At 38.8% G+C, this 21,941-nt stretch overlaps 1 protein-coding gene across 21 annotated transcripts in view; it reads left to right on the forward strand.

Annotated features, from left to right (window-relative positions):
- The window catches only part of Zbtb20 (zinc finger and BTB domain containing 20), a 789,314-nt gene that overhangs the window by 506,854 nt on the left and 260,519 nt on the right, over positions 1–21,941 (forward strand). Inside the window, exon 1 of one of the 21 annotated variants that reach the window (XM_060370431.1) lies at positions 14,378–14,476. The exons of 19 other annotated variants lie outside the window; for them this stretch is intronic. The gene's annotated coding sequence lies outside the window, so the exon portion shown is untranslated. Of the gene's footprint in view, positions 1–14,377; positions 14,477–14,694; positions 15,267–21,941 lie in introns of those variants that run through there. One more of the 21 variants, XM_060370430.1, reaches the window with a different exon arrangement.

The raw sequence follows: 21,941 nt of genomic DNA on the forward strand, positions 1-21,941 counted from the left end.
AGGCTGTCAAAGGAGAAGTCAGTGCATCATATGCAAAGTTACAAAAATATTAGTCTGAATTTCTCATTTAGTATAACATTGCCTTATATTTGAAAGGACTATGTCATGCCAATTTAGTTTAGTAACTAACTGTTACTCTCATTGATCATCTGACAATCACATAGTCTCCAAGCAGAGTACCTTCAGATGACTCACTGATGTAATTTGTGAGGTAAAGGTATATAGACATGTGCTTCATAATAAATACTGCTTGAATGGTAGTTTGTGAGCAACTAAAGATTAGCTACATTCAATTCTTTTCCCACTACTGCTTCCCTATTTGTCAAATGCACACAGGGGAATAAATCGCAAAGGGATACCTTAATTGAAGAATGTGTGGCATAACATTTCCTGTTTCCCTGAATCCTAAGTCAGTTGTCAGCCCTCATTTACAGAATTAGATCTGCATCAAAGGATGTCTTTATTTCTGTATTAGAATTTACTCTGAAAGAAGGCAGTTCTTTAGAATAAGGAGCCAAGAGCACTTTGAAGTAGCACAGGAGCAACTAGGGAACTCATGCAGCCTCAGAAGAAAGCACATGTTCCGGCCCAGTGTCCTCGTGTACTGCCGACAAATGTCTGTGCTGGACAGTTTTGTGTCACCTTGTCACAATGCAAAGTCATCTGAGAGGAGGGAACCTCAGTTAAGAAAATGTCTCCGTAAGATTGGGTTGTATCCATAAGATCATAAGCATGCCTGTTCTAGAAAACAAGTAAGCTCAATTAAGTTGTTATAATTAAATATTTAAGAATTTGACTTTTGTAGGCTCACAGACTTGTTCTATCTAAGATAGATGTTGGCAGTTAGGACAGTTCTCATTATGTGGCACCCTAGCTACTCCCCTTTCCTAAACAAAGCTTTAACATATCTGTATATTCTCATTTCCCCAAATGAAATGATTACACTGCACCTCTAGTTCTGTTCCATCCATTTTTCCCTTTTTCCTCCCTGAACTATTTGTTCATTCCTAGATTGCCAATATCAGTTAAGTGTTGATCATATTCTAGAACACCAAAGTAATTAACAATAAGGTGTGAATGAGGTTTACAGGTTCACAAGGGAAATTTGCATTTTAAAGAGGGGCTTGTTATACACAAATGAACTCCTAATAGATGGAATGTGTGAGAAAGTATTTCTTTCTCTGAAAGGGATGGAGGAATATTTCTCTTGCTCCTTTTCAGCCCTGAGATAGATATCAAGAAGCTGGGTGTGGTGGAGCACACCTCTAATCCCAGTGCTTGGGAGGCAGAGGCAGGTGGGTCTCTGAATTCAAGACCACCCTGGTCACATAGTGAGTTCCAGGACAGCCAGAGCTACACAAAGAAATCCCATGTGGAAAAACAAAACAAACAAGCAGAAACAAACAAAAAACCCCTGAGTCTGCCTGGCCAGACTTTGGGCAGAGTGCAGGGAATCTTGTGAAAGAAGAGGGAGATGAAGGACCTGGGGGTTGGGGGACAGGAGCTCCACAAGGAGAGCAGCAGAACCAAAGGATCTGGGCACAGGGGTCTTTTCTGAGACTGATGCTCCAACTGGGGACCATGCATGGAGCTAACTTAGAACCTTTGTACACATGGTAGCTCAGTGTCCAAGTGGGTTCCCTTGTAATGGGAACAGGGACTGTCTCTGACATGAGCTCAGTGGCTGACTCTTTGATCTCTGTCCCCCCTCCCCCCACCGACGGGGGAGCAGCCTTGCCAAGCCAGAGAGGAAGACAATGCAGCCAGTCCTGATGTGACTTGATAGACTAGTGTCAGATGGAAGGGGAGGAGGACTGCCCCTATCAGTGGACTTGGGGAGGGCAAGAGAGGAGAAAATGGAGGAAGGGGTGGGATTGGGAGGGGATGAGGGAGGGGGCTACAGCTGGGATACGAAGTGAATAAACTGTAATTAATAAAACAATAAATAAAAAATCTGCTAAAGCATTTAGATAAATGATATTCACAAAAAATTTTATAATTACTAAAGATTTAAAAGAAATGAATTTTAAATACTTACCAAAAAAAACCTCTTTGCTGAATTTGACAATATTAACTATATTATTTTTTGTCAAAAGCATTTCCTTTAAATATCAGCCTTTCATTCTCTCACCTTATTGCACAAGATTGACCAATTTTCCTCTCTTGATCCTTTTGGGTGCCAGCATCCATCTCCAGGTGTGACCCATCTGTAACTCAAGAAGGTGATAAAGAAAAAGCCTGCTCCCACATGCTTAAGTAACTCATGCAGTTCTTCACTGCATTTATTAAATGAAATAATAATAACTATTAGTAACTTTGAGCTTTAAATAACTCTTTCTCTGTTGTTTTCTAAAATGTCCTTTCAGTAATTTTAGAAGGAGTTATCAACAGTTTTATGATATTCATAAAACTAATCTGAATTTGAAAAAAAAAAAAGTGGAATTGCGATTCAAATCCAAGACCCAAAAATTTTCACTGCAAATCAGTTTTTTATTAGCAAAATTTAAGAGCAAATATATCTTTTAATAAGTTAAACTAAACATGCTTACTAAAATTAAAAACCCAAGATAGTTCATAGTCTATAATTCATATATTTTTTTTCTTATCTTAAACTTATAGATCGAAAGATTCTTCTAGTTAAAGTCCTGAGAGTAAAACAATAGATCTGTTTTATACCTTTCTCTTCATGGACAGTGGCCAATTTAGCAATTTAAGCTTTCTCTGCAGAAAATATTGTCACTGTAGTGTAAAGAACAATTGTTAAGCTCGTACTCAGGCAGCTACTTAGTTTGCCATCCAAACTGGAGCTCTTTCGAAAGTGAAAGTGGACACTATTAAAAGTTTGCATCTGAGCAATCATAAGGGAAACCGAAACTACCCTGGGTCAAGTGGGAGATAGGATCACCCAACATGAAAGGCATCATCCTCAGGACAGTAGCTGGCAGAATGAAAAGGCTGCGCGCCATCTGTCACTTCCAGGTGTGTGTAGTGATTAGCGACCAGCGGCAGGGGAAATGTGAAATCAAGGCAAATGCCATCAAAGTTAAATTTGACAGTGTGGAACTAGGCATATCTTAGAGGAGCATGGTAGCCAACATGTTATTTTCTTTTGAAAACAAAAACCCTGTTGCTACATGCTACCCGTCTATCTGTTGCCTTCCACTTCTGCCTGTGAAGTGTTCTGTTGCAAGATGGCCCTAGAATGGAGTATCACACTCCGCCTAAACTCAGTAGCAGAAATGGCAGAAGAGAATTGAGCAGCTATTGCTAACCATTGCTGAATTATTTGGCAGTCCTTCATACAAAGTTACTTCTCATCCACCTAACTTAAGTGTTTTCACAATCAATAAAACGTTCAAATTAATTTTATTTGTTCCTAAAAAAAAAAAAGCCATTTTTCTTACAGTTTTAACTTTTATTTGAGGTAGGAAGTTTCCCTTCTGGACAGCAAGTTGTAGCGTGGATGTGGTAAAATTGTCTAGGCGGATAGTTCACAATGGAATACAAGATACATTACATAATGCAGCCCTTTGTTTATGGAGCCTCTGACAGAACCCTGCAATCTTGGCTGATGCTAAATACTGCCACCAAAGCCCTCTCTAACTTTAGGCAACTCTGAGTCTTTTTCTCCACCTCCTGCGATGATTATTCTGGCTTCTGATTAAATCACACCTTATGTTTAAAGTCACTAACCTAAAATGACCCAAAGCTACTTTTTTCTCTCCTCTAAGTTCCCTGTGACTGGCAATATTTGGAGCGCCTGAAAATAGCCTCTGTCCCAACTTAGTTAGCCCCCTATTCCACAAGCAAATGCCATAACAGTTTCTTCACTCAGGCTTTCAAATCTCAGGTGAGAGATTTTGGAAGCTAATTAGCATGCTAAGTAGTCTGTGGCATTTAGGTGAGTCACAGTCACACAATCTAAGCAACAGAGAAAGAATCTTGTTGCTAGGAAGACTGGGAGAATAGGTATTGGGTAGGCAACACTCTCTAATCCGACTGTAATGACAAAAAAATTAAAGGAAAATTAATGTAAGCTATAAAAACTAAGATATAATTTATGCAGAAGGTAGGCATAAGGTGCATTACAAGATAAATAAAGCAATTAGATTGATAAATGAATTCTGATTGGATTCTCCTAGGGAAGAACAGAGGCTGAAAAGTAGGAGCAGCCAGGCTCTACGTAGTCAGTGGCACTGCATTCACAATTCCTTATTCTTGAAAGATAGAAACTGAGTCTGTGTTCTCCCCTACCACCTCAGACATGGTCAGTACTTACTAAATCCTAGTAATGGGTGAATACAATTCCAGTGCAGAGTCCAGGCATAATTGAACACAGAGATGCTTGAAAAGAAAAGTGAAAATGATCTAGAACTGAATGAATGAATGAAAACTCCTTGGAACACTGAGACTGAAAACATTCTAATATGGTATCTCACATACAGGATAGTTATTAGAAAATATGAGAACCAAGGATACCTTAGCAAGATGTAACAAGCAACAACAGCTACAGTACCAAGTTAGTAATTAGAGCTTGGTGTTTGAAAGTCAAGTTGTACTTCTGGAAGAGTCTGAAAACCGTTGCTGCCACTCGCTCCCCTGCGCTGTTCTTTTCTCTGCAGTCTCCCAAAATTTCTAATGTTAAAAAGAGCTTTGCAGAACTTAGAAGTCACTCACTGGAGAGCTATAGTTTACAATAGTAAACATTTACACTTACTTCGGTTCAGTTCTTGTCATGAGGATTCTAATCAAGATGGTCTGGTCAAGCAGATTGTTAATTTCCATAATGAATTGATCCTCTTTATCATGTAATGCCCTTCTTTGCTGCTAATGACAGTTTGACTTAATCAGTCTAATATGGTCATGGTTTTCACAGAATGCACTCTTCCAACCCTGCCCTCTTAGTCTGTGTGTCCCTCAAGCTGAAGTGAATTTCTCCTACGCAGTACTTTGTGGGATCTTGGTTTTGTTGTTTGCAGTCCATTCAGATGCTATCTTTTGATTGGGGCATATAATTTATTTTTCTCAATAATAGGTATCTCTCTCCTGCTTCTGCCACTTCCATGATGTTCTATGTGTTTATGGTTCACTTCTTGTGAGTTAAACTATTTCTTCCTTTTTCTCTATTTTTTTCATTTTGTTACCTTAAATGCACAATTTTAAATTGTCTCTTTTCAAGTTTACTGATCTTTATTTGACAAAGTTGGTTGTGGAACACACCACCCTAGTGAATATTTCTAATCCATGTTGTATTCTTCAGCTCTAGTCATTGTTGCTTGTCTCTTTGTTGTTTTGTTGTCTCGATCTCTTTATTAATTTCTCATTTGATCACGTTCCCCTTTCTTGATTTTGCTCAGTTGTCTTAGCTGTTGGTCTGTATTCTTTTACAAATCACCTAGCTTCTGTAAGACAATGAACTGTTTTGAATTCTTCCTTGTCAATTCACTGATCTTCACTTCTTTCAAATTGGTTGATTTTTTTTCTTTGATTTTGTCATGCTTTCTTGATTCTTTGTATTAGTTACAAGTTTGCTTTGTAGTCCTCTGTGTCTGGAGGAGCAGCGACCCCCCACCCCCAGACTGTATAGTCCAGAAATGACTGAGAAATCCTCACCAGCGATCATTGCTTGATATGAAGGGACTTGGCTTTGGTGGTTACTCAGGGCCAGCTGTGAGATGAATTGGAAATGATGTGTAGCTACAGTGTTCTCTGAAATTCTAGGAAGACCTGTTTCCCTTCCTTTTTTCATTCATGAGGAACAGCCTCAGTTCTACACATTTTTCCCAATCTTTCAGAGAACAAGATATAAGAGGTTACCTCTCTCTTTCCTTTGATCCCAGATGCCCCACAAGACTGAAAGAATTTAGAACATTCTAGAATCAATTAGATTATCCATCTGCAAAGGACCCCTGTGCAATTAGAAAACAAAAAAAAAATGTAATTATTCCCTTTCTGGTTATTGGAAATATGGATACTGATTTTTTTGGAATTACATAAGCCAGTGAGTGTAAAAATGTAGACACTCCCCATAAGGCTGCACAACCAGCTTCATTTGCCTATTACAGTTTCCATTTCACTTGTTACTTATAAGGCCTACAGTGCATAAGCCTTCTTCCAAACATGACTACCCCTTATTCCCTATCCAAGTAGCAGGTACTATTGATTTCATTGGTTTCCGTAGGAGAAAAAAATATAATGAACAATGGAACGTCTCCAGCAGCAGATATCCTGTACAAGCTATGATGCAGTGAGAGGATAATTTAGACTCTGGTTTGCATTAGTGGAAGTGAAGAAAAGATGAGTACTGTTCTATCAGAGCCATCCATGAACCTCATACTCTACACCCAGCAGCTGGGAAGAAACTGGCAATTTTGGTAGGCGAGAAAATCATTCTAATTATGGCAGCCTAGAAACTTGTTTTCTTGGTAGTAGTAGAATTCCCTGCTTTTGAAAAGTATCAGAAGGGAGAATCTCAGAAGAAGCTTTCTAGCTGTGGCCTGGTTGTATTTCTTTCTTTACCTAAGCCTTTCTGGGTCATAAGTGAGTTATATCCATGTCTCATCTCATGATTTTCTTAGTAAAAAAATTTGCATCTGAAGCCTAGGAAAATGTTTGGCCTACACAGTTGAATGTTTAAACAGGTGTGTGCTGCCCTGGTCTGGCTGAGGAAGGTAGTCCTCTCCTCAGAACCTGCTTTTCCGAGAGTGCTTCTCAGGCCAGCTTTTAGGGGCTCATCAAGAAAGGCTCGGGTGATACTTAAGTCTTATTACCTGGTTACTAACCCACTTCCTCCTTCCCCTCTGCGGTCTCATGAAGAAATTGATTTAATAGTTTCAAGATATTATTAAATACATTCTACATTAATATTATATGTCCTCTTTGAATCCAAGTGGCAATACAATAGAATTTCATTTTATAAATAACACCTTTCAAGCTAACACCACAGGGCACAGTACAAAAGAATCAAAATAGAACACAAATGCTGTAATCAAATGCAGACCCCAGGAAGGCTGATTAAAAAGGCATGTTGCTAGTAAGAGCAGCCGACAGGGTAAGTATAGTGGGTCATAGCAGAAAAGCCAGCTGAACAGAAGGGCAAACTAAAATAAAATGGACTCGCCAGCCCGTTTCACAGGGATTTATGATGCCGTGTTTGCATCATCTCTTCTCAGCTCGAGAACTGAATATAAGAGGTATGTGAACGTGATGTGGAGGGAAGGCTTCAATGCAGGGTCATTATGTTTTCCCTCAGTATTTATATGTAGAACAAACAAAAGAAAATTGTAAGCATACCTACCTGTGTGTGGCAGAGATGCTACAATATGATCGTGAGAGTACACAGAAACGCCTTGCCTTGCTGGATGTTACTATTGTTTCTCAGAAACATATCTCGAAACAAGATTTATTCCATTGCAGTGCTTGTGGCCAGGCTTAGGTAAAGATGGACTTATGGGTGAGGCACGTGCTTTTTGCTGTGCGTCTCTCCAGTACAGTTCTAGCTTTCTTAGAACTCTGCTGATCCCTTTAGAAGTTGTGCACAGATCCATGCAAAAACCAAGCAATTCTCTAGTGTCAGAGGTTTCTGTTTTTAAACTTAATTTCTGTTTACAAAATAAAAATTTCTGAAATGAATAAAGAAATCAAGCAAAAGAAGCCGAACTGTGTTCAAGTATATAAGCTTACCTGTGTATACAGCTAGTTCCAACAGTAATCATCACAGATCTGTGGTAATGACCCAATTGGTCACTCACTGATGCCTTTTTGTTTAACACTAAAACTTTAACAATGTAAGAGAATATGTGAAATGTCAAACATATGTGAAATGTAGAATATACTAATTTGCAGTCACTAGAGAACCAAGGCAGGTTTTGCCTTTCTCAACCTTTGGAAATTACAAATCAGTATTTGTAATGATTCCTCATAATCCATATCACTGAGGTGATGTGGATGGAGCACTGATCTGGAGCCACAGAGTTAGGTAAGCACTTTAATATTTCTGCGTGCCCCTTTCCTTAAGTAGTTATAAACATTTATATACATGTGAGCACTGCTTGGGGGGGAAGCATAATTGTACAAATATTAATACTGTGATCTTTTTTAAACTAGTGCTGTATAGGTTTCCATTTAGTCACCTCTAGTTTCCTTTCTTTCTGACAGTATTTATCCAGAAATACAGAGGAAGACGGTTTATTAATGAACATAAATAAAAGAGCAATGCATTAAGAACATTAGATTTTATCCCCAAAGTGAATTATTTCATGAAATGTGAACAAATAATACCTGTGTCGCTTACCAATTGTCTTCATTGATTTTCTATTGCTGTGATAAAATGCCATGACCAAAGGCAAGTTAAGAATGAGTTAATCTGTGCTTAGAGATCCCATCTCAACCCCCATATGGAAACAGAGTTAACTGGAAATGGAGCAAGGCTACAAACTCTGAACCCTCCAGTCCCCAGTGATGGCCTTCCTTCAGCAAGGCTGAAGCTCTTAAAGGTTCTATAACCTTGCCAAACAGCAGGGGACCAAATGTTCAGATACAGGAACTTATGGGAGACACTTCTCATTTGACCCAAACCAATGTATTACCTTTCAAGTTTAAATTTACCCTTCCTTACCTACTCTACGAAAATACATGACTCTTGTAAGTATTTTCCTTTATCACTTCTCAGGCTTTTGACAAAGATCAAGTTAATTGTTTCCCTTTGCCCACTGGCCTGAAAGTACTTGTCAGTTCAGGATCCAGTAGACATATTGCAGGATGAAGAAGATTTCCTCTGGTTCCTGGTTTCCTCACCATTCTGCACTGTGCATGATTTCTCCAAAACTTGGCTTCTTCCCTTTGGGTAGATTCTCTCACATTTGTCTCTATAGCACACTCAGCTACTTCTGTGTTATACCTAAAGTACAGATAGCAAACCCACTACCTGGTTCCCACCAACTTCTCCTAGCACATACCACATGGGCACACATGAATGAAGCTCCATCCAGTGAATATCTTTTGCTGCCACCCAAGAATACAGATACCCAACACTTCCTGTTGAAAAAGCTCCCTGGCACTTTTCTGGGATTCAGTAGACAATGTCTGTGCTTCATTGAACAATGTCTATATCCAAATTCAAAATGATTTTTTTTCTTGTGCCCAACAATGTCTGGATTATTGTCTAAGAATAGAAACAACTTTTTTTTTTTAACATAAAATCTCAGCTCTGCAGATAGTGGCTATTTCTTGTATTTGTTATTTTTTGTTTATTTTTTATAAGGAACTCTCCCATAATTTCAATCACCTGTTAATATTAGCAGTTCTTTACTGTAATGTGATTTTGCTCTTCTAATGGACCCTGCTTCATACACACTTAGGTAACATTAAAATGATCTGTAATGCTTAGGGTTGGAGGAAGTCAATATGTCCTTACAGATTAGATTGAGATTGGGGCTGGCAGTTGACTCAGAACCAGACAAGACCCCCACCCTTTGGGCACATCCAGTGAAAGCCAAAACACTAGCCCGGGTGAGTTTTCAATTTTAATCACCCTTTATTTTTTATACTTGAGAGTTATTGTAATAAAAGCTATCATTAGTAAACTTGGTTCTACCTTAAAAAAAAAAAAAGATTGGGGATAGAAGTAAATGCCTGTAATTCCAGCACTCCAGATGCTGAGGCAGGCGGATCTCTGTGAGTTAGAGGCCAGCCTGGTCTACAAAGTGACTCCAGGACTCCAGGACAGCCAAGGCTACACAGAAAAACCCTGTCTCGAAAAAACCAAAACAAACAAATGAGCAAAAAGATTGGGGTTGGATATTACATGAACAAAATGTCTTGAGAGGTTTGTTTGATGGAAAGGCAGCAAAAAGTGATGTTGTACATACTGTCTTCATATACGGCTTTACTGATCTATGCTTTAAAGGATTTTACTTGAGTTCACTGAGAGCTTGTTATTGTAAGCTATAGATAAAGCAAGCCACAAAAATCTGGACTCAGGTATAATTTGTTGACCTTGAAAAAGGTGTCAAAACCCAATAATTATATAATGTGAATTTTTAAATTATTAATAATGAGAGCCATCATTTATTGAGAAATCATTAATCTTCAGCACTTTAATTTATTGGATCCTCATAGCAATGCAGATGGATACTCTAATTCTCTTAAAAATGGAGGAACACTGGCCTCCCAATTGACCTGATACCTCTCTCTGAGCTGCACCTCTTCACAACCACTCTGCATCCAAAAATTCAACCAATCTCAAGTTACTTTGGAAAACAAATAGGCCATTTGTTGTCAGTCAGAGATTCAAGGTAAAGATCCTGTAAGGATCTGTGCCATGTTTAGCACACCTCAGATACTGCCCACACAGTCAACCTATTGCACTTAACCAGATATGGACAACCTAAGTGAACACTGGTGATGAAATTCCCAGAACCTGAGTGTTAACAGTGTATCTAAAACTCAGCAGCCTTTATTCAGAGCTGAGCTGAAGGCAGATGAAATATTAACGGCAGTTCCAGCAGCAGAAAATGAAATATGAGATCCTGTATCAGAAATTATTAGTAACCTGTTAAAAGAAATGCTGAAAAATGGCAGTTACAAAATTAAAACTGGGAAACAGAGCCCAAATGGGAAATTTCAAAAAGTTTGGAGGAAAATAAATGACAGATTGTCCTCTTGGCTCTTATTACTATGCCATCCTAAATCCTACTTGGCAATGGATGGTGGAGGTGAAATAAGAGCTGCATCACCGCCAGCATTGGTCCTCAGATTTGTAGTCCTAAGTGTCTGTAATGGTGACTGGGACTGATTGGAAAAGTAGTTGGAAGTTGATAGCATTTGAGCTTTATCTAAATTGAAGAGCCTGGAGACTCTTATTATGAAAGGCTTCCTCTCATTTGTGAATTGGCCCCTTTGCTCCACTTTTGGATGGCTGGCTTCCTCCATGCAGAGCTACACTAAATGTTCTACATGGGAAAGCTATTCTCCTTAAATGCCTTCAAATTCAAAGCATGTATCTGAATATGTTCATGTTTATGATTCAGAATACCTAACATCAAAAAGAAAGAGGGGGTACAAGTAGAAAATACCCAGCAGTAAATAAAGTAGATATTTTTCCTTCAGTAACTGAGAGCAGAAAAATTATTATATGCAGAGTTGTTGAGCATTTGATGCCAGAGGGGAGAAAAAGGGAAATGAGCTATAGAACCATAGAATCTTAGTGTTGGCAGAGACAGCAGAGTTCATGCAGTCCTACCCTATCATTTTTCAATGAAGAGACTGAGACATGGGGAGTTAAGGGACTTGACTTGCTCAAGACACAGAGTTGTTTACTGACAGTCATGCCAAAAACATTTCCCAACTCCCCGTACAGAACTCTATTTCAGCATGCTGCTACCATTCTCTGCTGAAAATTAACAGGAATACAGCCCAAAACATAGAGGAATTCAGCATCTGTGGAAACCAAGGGACAGGATTATTTTTTTTATTTTTTTATTTTTTTGCTTATTACAATCACTTTGTATCCCAGCTGTAGCCCCACCCTCGTTCCCTCCCAATTCTGCCCTCCATCTCTCTCTCATCTCCTCCCATGCCCCTTGCCCAATCCACTGATAGTGATTGGATCCTCACTTCCATCTGACCCTAGCCTATCAGGTCTCATCAAGACTGTCTTTCATAGTCTTCTTCTGTGGCCTGGTCAGGCTGCTCCCCCACTCAGGGAGAGGTGATCAAAGAGACAGCAACCGAGTTCAGAGACAGGATTATTGTAAGGTAGAAATCAGGATGGGAAAAAGAGAAGAAAAAGAGGATGATTTTTGTGACTCTTCACACAAGCTTTTGCAAACCATTTGAATGGTTTCAGGTTACTTTCCCATACCTCTCTGCCAAATAGAACAAAAAGAAATAAACTTGTTTGTAAGTTTACATGTGTTCATATCCGATTTGCTTGGGGAGTTCTGCATTACATGCTCTCTCCAGGTGTAGACTAGTTTATAGGTAGCATGCTTACAGATCACACACACACACACACACACACACACACACACACATGGGGGGGGGTTACTTTCTTTAACTTCAAAGTGCTTCCCTGAATCCTCAAGTTGGTTTCAGGGGAAGGATGGCTCTTGTCCATGGGTTGCTTCTAAGAATGAGAAGTAACTTTAAGAATTATCTTCTCTTAATTCTCATGCAGGATTGAACTTTTACTGTTTCATGACTTTTGTTCTGTTTTGTAAACATAAAGTAATTTATAGTAAACCAATACAGAAAAGAGCGTGAAAATGTCTCCATAGGCTCCCCTGTGAAACAGCAGCACAAGTCTTTTAGACAAGTCTTATCATTTTCAGAATAGAGCAACCAGAGATGAGAGAATCATCAACATGATGAAAACTACAGATGGAATGCTTTGCATGAAAAATGATTATGTACAAGAGGGCTCAGGAGAGGATAGGAGTGGAGTTTGAAAGGAGGGGCTACTGAGACAAGAGAAGATATGCTTGACCAGGTCTAGTAAAATACTCCCTGCCACAACCACTGTCCCATGGAGAGACTGAGCCAAGAGGCCTGAATAAACTAACCTGTAGTTCAATGTCACCATTATTGTGGGAGGCATCATGTATAGCACATCCGGACTAGTGTTACACAGTAATCACTGCTGGGTGTCAGCATCCATCAGCCAGATGGTCAGACCCACAATTAATCAATTAGACTGGGACGATCAACCGGACTAAGTTTTCCCCTTTGGTAAAAAACCCTCATCATGTGGTCAAGGCCAATAGCACTTTTGTCCTGTTGCTTTTGGAGTAGCTTCTAAAAATTCCTTTAAAAAAATGTTTAAGCCTCTAGTTACTGGACACTGTCAGGCTCCAAATTGCTTTGACAACATAGATTCCCCAAATCTAGGTTTTCACATAATAGATCAGCAGCAGCCCCTGTGTTCACATACAACGTTTAACATCCCATACAAAAACAGCCTCTTCAAATCAGCATTCCAAGCAGTACTCAACCAATGTGCTAGAGTTTTTCTGCTAGTTCTACTCAATCCAGTGGGATAACAATAGCAGAGACTCTTTTACTGGGCACTCATGAAGGTGATAAAATGATTTAAGAATACTAGTAATAATAGTAGTTTCTGGTCTGTTCACCATCAAACAGATACAGCTATGACAAAAATAGATAAACATCAACTCAGCCTTTGTAATACTTCAGTTAGGATGCTACTGTCACTCCCCTTTTGAGGAGAAGGAAACAGACTAGGAACTTCATTGAACATGTGACAGGATGCTTGAAGTGATATGTTACTGTGAGACAACTGCCTTGCATATTTTCTTAACATATACACACTTGTGCATCTGAGGAATAAAAGCTAGGAATGTGTTCTAGATCTTCATGGCTCCCTTTCAAACTTCCTTAAAGAGGTTCACTAGTGTTTTTCTGCTCTGAGGACTCATTCTGCTTCCCATACCATACACCTCCAAACCACCTACCTTTTCCCTTTAATGCTGATAATTCTCTGTCTCCCGCTCTGTAGCCTTATCCAGGTCTTTTTGTCTGTTTTAGGTAGTTTTTATCAGTTGACTTGCCACACAATTTGCTACTCTATCACTGATCTATTTTTTTAACTTGAATTTTACTCCTTTCATTTTGGCTTACCTCTAGTTATATTATAGTGTACAGTACAGGAGTGATGTTTCATATCCTGGTTGTAGGGAAGGTCACTTTTTAACAGGGCCTTATATAAATGCAGTAGCCCCTGTGTGTGTAGCACTGAACTTGTGTGTCTCTTTTCCCTGAGCTCTTTCTACTCTCAGACTTGATGTAGGGACTGCTTCTCTTTAATGCTTTTTGTGCAACTTATATAAGGATGCAGTTGGCCCAAATATTCATCCTTAATATATCAGTTACTCTTACTTTATGGAGTATATGGCTTCTCTCTATAACTGGTTTGTTTGTTGTTATGTTTTGTTTTTTCTTTTGCTAGTTAGCAATTGGGAAAGCATATCAGAATGCTAAAATGATATACTATGTAACTACCTGTTTTTACTTGAACTTACATGGAATAAATAGTTGCTCATGTAGCAGCAGTAACCAGCATGCTTTAGCCTTCAGAGTCTGTTTTGTTCTTACGACACTGCTGTTCTTTCTGCAGTTCTGTATTCTTTACCCAAGAGCTGATGAGGCTCTTTCATTGTGACCTGAAATATCCCGCATATTGCACAGTTGAGTCCTGCCATGTAGGCTGCCTTTCTGCTTCATTTTGTTCCTGACCTGCCCCCCCCCCACACACACCCCAATGCTATTCCAGGCCTGGCCTCTCATGACCAGAGACTGCTGACTCATCCTGGCCTGTGCCAAGCTGTGCAGTCGCTTAGTGATGTGGACAGGAGTCGAAGGACTAGAATGAGCTCACTGAACTCATTTCACTTGTTGCTTACGGTACAGTCCAGCATGAGCTGGAAATGTAGGAGCCTCAGCCTCCCGAGCAGAAAGAGTAAGTAGATTAAACACAACTGCATCGTCAAGTCCTCAACAAGCAGGGGACGGTGGTGGGTGGGGGCTTGCTTATCATGGCTCATGGCCATGGCTAGGGCATTCCGGGTCATCAGGAGTTTCCCTTTGTCCTCTTTTCTTCCTCTCCTCCACAGTTGCACCCTTCCCCCTCTCCCTGAACTTCCCTTCTGAAAATGTCCGGATGGTAGAGCAATGATCTGGGCAGAAATGAAATTTTGTTAATAAGCAGCCTCCGCAAGAAACTCTGGAACACAGACTCTGCTGAAACTGCTTAGAGTAGCCTGTCTACTGGGAGCTCACATGAACCTCCCACCAGAATTCAAGGACATGAGAGAAGCTTCCACCTTCCTTTTGGATTCTTTTTTTTTTTTCTTTCTGTTTTAAGAGAGGTAGTTTTAGGAGACATGGCTGCATTCTGGTGTGGTGCAAAGTTTTCCGTCAGGAGACAATAATGTACATTCCTCTGGCAGGACGGGATAGGTTTTTTTTTTCTTTTTTTTTTTTTTTTTTTTTTTGTGTGTGTGTGTGTGTTTCTCTTGCTGTTGTTTATTTATAAGACATTTCCTCTCAGTTAGTGGAAGTTAGCTCGTAAGAGGCTCCAGTGATTTTCCTTCCACCTCCCCTCCCTAATTTCTGTGCTTCAGCACTCTGGAACACTGTGAACTCAACAAACTAATCAGAGCAGGGAGCTTAGCAGCCAGGCCTGGACACTCTCAAGAGACTGTGCTGCCTCTCAGCCTTCACTCTCTGGATCAGGAACCACAGTCCTGGTGAGTGGTGAGCTTCCAGAATTTGATGTATCAAGGATTCTATTCTTGGTGTCTCAAAGGCAGGCAGGAAATAAAGGGTATTTTAAAAAAAAAAAAAAAAACAACAACAACAAACATTTTTTTAAAAAAAGCCTGCCAAACAATGAAACAGAGTGATGAAGATTTTCAGTGTGTACAGCTGAGTGGACTCTGGACAATGGCAGAACCTCGAGGCTCTCTGCTCAGGAGCAGCCTGTGGGCATAGGCTTTATGCTGCCACAGAGGGCTGTCAGCCTTACCCTGCCTAGCAAACATGTTTGCGAGAGGAGGGAGGTAGGTGAGAGACTGGGGCAGGGAGGAAGAGCTCAGGGCGGGAGGAGGGGGGAAGTGAAAGTGGGAATAAGTATTCATTCATCTGAAGTTTCTTTCCCTCTGCTAACTTTTGATGCATCTCTGCTCCGAGCAGTTGTGCCATGCTCACAGTGCTTACAACCTAGCTAGGCCAGAAAGAAAATAGATGTGCTACAAAAACTGTTGCTAGGACTCTCCCTTTAGAGATCCTTAAGAACTGGTTGCTCTTAAATGTAAGGAAGCTCTCCCCATCTGACCTCAGGAAAACGTTATGTGTCACAGCCTATTCTTTGCCCTCCTGCATTCATGGTACTGAGCAGAAGAACGCAATGAGACTCCTTATATGGTTCCAGGGAAATTCATCCTCTTGACAAAGGAAACTGATGATTGTCTTCAGAATATTAAACCCAAATATAGTATTGTCCTCAATATCAGAGACTGGTTGAGTGGGCTCTGGGAAGTAGTCAAAGGAATGGAATGGGGTGGGGTGGGGTTATATGTAGCCTGACTGATATGTCATAGTCTTCTGCATTCTTTTTGGCAATGCATACCCTCCCTGGAAGTGAAATGTCAGGTGGAATGTGGTTTTGTCTTCTGCTGTCAAGTCCCTACTTAGTTGCTGTTCTAGACATATTCTATCTTACTGTTGTTTCTCATCTTTCTAATTTCAAGAATCTGTCGAGTTCTAAAATATTGAATGGAAAAAAGAGAAAACAAAAAAAACATGGTGGCTATAAAATTATTTGGTTGTGTGGCATCCTCTGAAGTGAATTGCTCTTTGGAGAGGGGAAGAAGTCTTTGATGTTCCCAATATGGTTCTCATAGGCTAAAGTTTTCCAGAACCACAACCCAGCCTGAGGGGCACTTTTTACTAGACGTCCTTAAATATTTGGGAAGAGATGCTGTTTTATTGTTTTAGCTGTCTTTGCTGTTAACACATTGCCAGTAGATTCCTTCTAGATCTGAAATGCTTTAATAATAGATGATCTTACAGATGTGTGTCATTTGTCGCTGTTAATATGTGTGTGTACCTTTGTCCAAGCTGGTACAGTGATTCAGTATATGGTATTGATACTTAGCTTTGGAATTTTGTTTGCTATATTGGATGGTTTAGATTCTTAATCACAGAACTCATGCATGCTCATATGTCCGAAGTACCTTGCAGATAGCTATGTACTGCTACAGTCATTCTAGGTTTTGTCAGTGACCTCTAAAACAGACTTCCTAGCACAACTCCTATAGTTTCCAAGGTTCATCATATTTGTTAGTAAAAGGAAACTGCTTCAGTTAAGTTAGGGCCACAGTGGGAAAGCCTAGTGTGGTATAGTCTGCATTTCCATTAGCCCATATTAGGAATTACCATGCTATTTGTATGGGTAATGTATTGAGATATTTTTTTTTTTTTACTTATTTTGTTATTTTCTAAAAATCTGAACAAGAAAATGGTGTTAAAAACTTTTCAGCATGGCTTAAGAAATGTACCGAGCTCTTAGTCCATGACCATCCAGAGCTATATAAATCCGTGTCTCTCTCTGCTAATGCTCCCAACTGCACAAACTTGAGAGAAAATCAGTCTATACAGCCTAGATGGAAGACAGCTGGGTCTATTAACACTTGGAAACAGTTTATTTTCAGGAACTATGATTGAACATAAAAATTTGTAAGCAACTTTAGGCAGAGAGTATAAACACATTTACCTAACATTATGTCCCAAGAAATTATATTTTACAAATCTAATATTCCAGAAAGATTTTTATTATAGTTGCCAAGATCTAGAGTTCTATATGATCATAAAAAAATGTCTTGTTGAGCTGATGACTATAAGAAGTTAGAATTTGATTAGTACATATCTGATTGGAGGGAAAATGATGTCTTTTTGTAAGCTGACATAGTTGTATTCATATTACCTGACTTTTTCCATACCTATATAATAAACCCTCATAGCATATTATTATACATAATACATATTATATATATATGTATTATACATAATACATATTATACATAGCATATAAAAACTAATTCAGTTTGGCAGTGTTCAGATGAAACTAATGAGGATTCATGTTTTAAAGTATATATATTTTTTATTTCAAACAAAAATTGTAGATGGGATCATTTTCTATATGTTATATTTATTTAATTAGGCAGTTACAATTATAGACAAATGAAATTGCTAAATATCCGGATTATGATTGCGGACATGCTCAGTACAGATGTGACTTGAGGAGCTGAATGGAAGGGTCTCCCCTTGTCTGAAGAATTGGGGAGCAGGTGAGGGAGGGTGGAACTGGGAGGTGAGGTGAGATGGGGCTAAACCAGGATGTAAAGTAAATTTAAAAATAAATACATTTTTTAAAGCAACATATAAAAATAAATTTTCTTTTCTCATCCTTTTGACTAAGCTACTATCAACAGAAGAAGTTCTATTTGTGCAGAAATTTAGGGGGTATTTTCTGTGATTCCCTAGGACCTGACACATAAGCTATATATTAAAAGAAGTTTTCAGAACACATATTATTGAATATGTTAACTTACAAATGTATGTTTATGTGTAAAACTATGTTCTTATATATTTAAAATATGAGTTTACCTAGATTTTCTAGACCTTAAATTCCTTAAAATATTTTTAAACTGACGATAAGCAAAGTTAAGTTGACATTTTATCACACTGAGAATACGGACAATTTATATAGCTATTTTATGAACACTATCTGCAAATGAGATAAACTGATAACTGATAAGTTTAGTAATTATCCTTGATTAAATATACATGTCAGATTGTAAACCTAAATTCTATTATGCCCAACTTCAAAATATTAATTGTTATGTGTAAGAAATAGCTTAAAATTAAGTAGAAAGAAATTAAAAGCTAATAATTAAAATTGAGACTATATTTAATGAATTCATTGTTGTAAGAGTTAATACTTATACAGGTGACCCAGTTTATTCTTTCTCATTTCTCAGTATTAAGGTATTAAATACCTTAATATTGCACTTACATATTAGTGTCAGAATATAATTTCCCAGATATCCTTTCAATGTACCCAGTCAGTCAAGTCACACTTTTTTGTGAAACTGTCCATGCTAAGCCAGGCTAATCATGATCTGACACTAACAACATTTTGAAAGGCAACAGCCACCACTTATCAGCATATGTTGCCTTGAACTGAAACCTTTGTATGGATAGAGGGTATTACATATTATTATTATTGTTGTGTTTCTTTCCCTTCTAGACAGTGTCCTAATACCTCAGTCTTAGTGGAGGAGCTGGGGAATCAGTGGATAGGTAGAGAATGAACGAATATCTATGTTCATTGACAGTGAGTATCTCCTGGTTACCATTATGGAAGAACATGTCCAGGAAAACAAATCAATAGATTTTTCTATGTCTGCATCTCCTTATTAGATCTTCCAAGAGCTGAAACTGTCTCGGCCATTTCCTGGGGTAGTTTCTCTAATCCCACAAAGGTTAGAACATTTCTGATGGGGCATAGAGGTCTTGAACTTACAGTAGGTCCCCTCATTTTCTAGAACTTGTGCAGGTAACCAAATACCTAACTCAGTTATCTCATGCAGTCTGAACATTATGTTAGCCAGAGCTTCTCCAGTTTATGAATATTTCCTTAATGTTACTCAGTGCATCTTACTTTCCTCACAGTCCACACTGAAGGAGCCGGGCTGGTGGGAGATGCAGAGACACATGAATATTGGCTGTGAATGCTGTGAACTAGACAGGAGAGAGGTGGGGCAGACAGGCAGTACAACAAAGAGCAGGGGCAAGAGGACAGGCAGCCAAATCATTTGCACTGTCTTAACAAGCACTAATTAAATGCCCTGTTTGAGGTAAATAATAGCTGAAAATAGCCAAGTTCAATTGTTTCTGATCGATGAGGAGAGAAATTGGTAGATTCAGTTGGTGCTGCTTCAGTTATTAAGCCGCAGCCCACTGCAGCATCTTCAGAGAAGGGGCATCAATGGAGCCAGCCTCTAGTTTGTCATATGCTGTGTGCCCATTCCAGTACCCTGTATGATGCCCTGATATAATAAGCCAGATAATAAATGTATGTATTACAAATAAACGTAGTAAGCAATAACTAAATGAAAAATACTTAAAGTAGTGGTCAAGCAGCATGGCAAATCCCAAACTGTACTTGGTCCTCCTTTCTGAAGATGATTTTCCAGAACTTTTAATGTGTCTGTCTGCATGTCATATAAGTGGGATGTTCAGCTTCATATTAAAAAAATTTTTTTTCTCTCTAGTAAACTGAATTCCTAGCTGTAAGCAGACGGGGGGTGAAAGAAAAATTATTCATAAAAATGGATAATTAACCCTCCAACAATGGAGAGTTAACTCTGCAAACATGCCAAAAACTAAAATGTTTTGTTGGTGAATTTGTTCTTCTTTGGGAGTTAACATGTAGAGGACATTTCCAGTAGCACAAACTTGGCACCACATAACCTGTTCATCCTCAAGCTACAAATATCACATTCACCCTCCAGTTCCTTCTGGCAGGATTTGTAGTATGATGGCCTCTTGGGTAGTGTATACAAATCATTCTGAGGGGCAGACTTGTGTGAGTGCCTAATCCACTTTTGAAAATGAAAGAAAAGGATCTGTTTTATGAAAAGCAGCAAATATGGAAGGATATAAATTGCAATAAAAGATATTAGCACCTTCACCTTCTGCTAATTGCCTCCCTAGTCAAGAGGAACAAAATACTGTAATAAATGTTACAGCTACATCATGATCAGAGTACAAAAAATGTCTCTACATTTCAATAGCAAATTGAAAGAAAAAGAACGAACCAGGTAGACTTAATTTAGGCTTCTAAATTAAGGGACTCATCTGCTTCATTTTCCCAAGAAAGATAATGGTACCCATTTGACTGACTTGCCAGTGTTTTTTGAGGATCAGAGTAGAAAGTCTGTTTCTCCATTATAATCATTAAACATTTTTAACATTCATCCTTTTTTCATTCACAGAATATTTTGAATCTGTACTCTATCAGTTTTCCTTACAGACACTAAAGCTGGTTGACAAACAAACGCTCATGGAAGAGCTCAAACAATATAGCTGACATGCTCCAGAGTAAGTGAACACAGAGAAGTCTCTATTCTCGTGTTATAGACCATAGAGGAGAGACACATTAGGAAATTCAGACAGAACGTGCATAGCTTGTTAGTGTTAACTTCTGTAAAGAGAAGTCAATCAGGAAAGAAAAATGGGACTTAAGTGACAACTTAAATTGCGTGTAGACAACATTTGAGACAACACTTCATGGAAAGCAAGCAAGTTAATTTTGTTAACATCTGTGCAAGTATATTTTCAGTAGAACTGTCTTAAGTACAAAGGACTTGAACAAAAATACAGTGGTTGAGCATAGAAGTTAAAGAGAATTGTGGTCACTTGAGAACATAAAAGTGGGAGGCTGGGAAAGGTTGGCCAGCAGATGCTAAGCTATGGTTAGATTAGAGCAAGATGCTCTGATGTACTATTCAGACAAGAGGTGACTGTGGATAACAGTAAGCAACTATACATTTCTAAAAGCTAGAAGAATTTGAAGTCTTATCACCATGAAGAAACGATAATTATTTAAAAGATAAATATGTTTAGCTTGATTCGATCATTATACTGTATGTATATAGTCACTGAGACATCATATACCACATTAGTATATGCAGTTGTATGTTTTTATGCAGTTGCTGAAATAAATTTGAAAACAAAATCATTCAAATATATATGAATAAAATGAGATACAGTGTACAAAAATGAATATACCAGGCAAGCCTGAGTGATAACAAAGAAGGCTGTATGGCAGGATCAGATGGAAAAGAGGAAAATGGTGAGGATAGAACAATGAAGGCAATGCAGATCTGACCTCAGAGCCTAGGAACATGCAAATGTGAACATGATAGCTCTGCTATCAATAGCACAAAGATCAAATAAGGAGCGACCTAAAGTTCCTCACTACAGAAGGGACAGATAGAGAAAGAACTTGGGATAATGTCACATACTAATAACCTAACTGAAGGATGTTCAAAGAAACCTAAAGGCTCCAAACATTATACAGCTCAAAGTATCTTGGAGTAAAACATTAAGAAAACCTACGGTGACAAATCCATGCTGGCTGTGAAAGATTTTTTCCCATAGGGCCAAAAGGGGGAAAGAATTTAGTGATGGGAGCAGCTGGGGTGAAGGCTCTTAAGTAGGGGACAGTAGGCAGAGATAAGGAAGAGTATCACTCAGGGTTAGTTGAACAGTGAGGAGAACATTGCCATGTATGTAATTAGGAACGATCATGGCAGCTTTGGTTGCCATTCAAAGATACTTTAACTGCTTGCAGC

This window comes from Meriones unguiculatus, chromosome 17 (assembly GCF_030254825.1).
Source record: "Meriones unguiculatus strain TT.TT164.6M chromosome 17, Bangor_MerUng_6.1, whole genome shotgun sequence".
NCBI lineage: Eukaryota > Metazoa > Chordata > Mammalia > Rodentia > Muridae > Meriones > Meriones unguiculatus.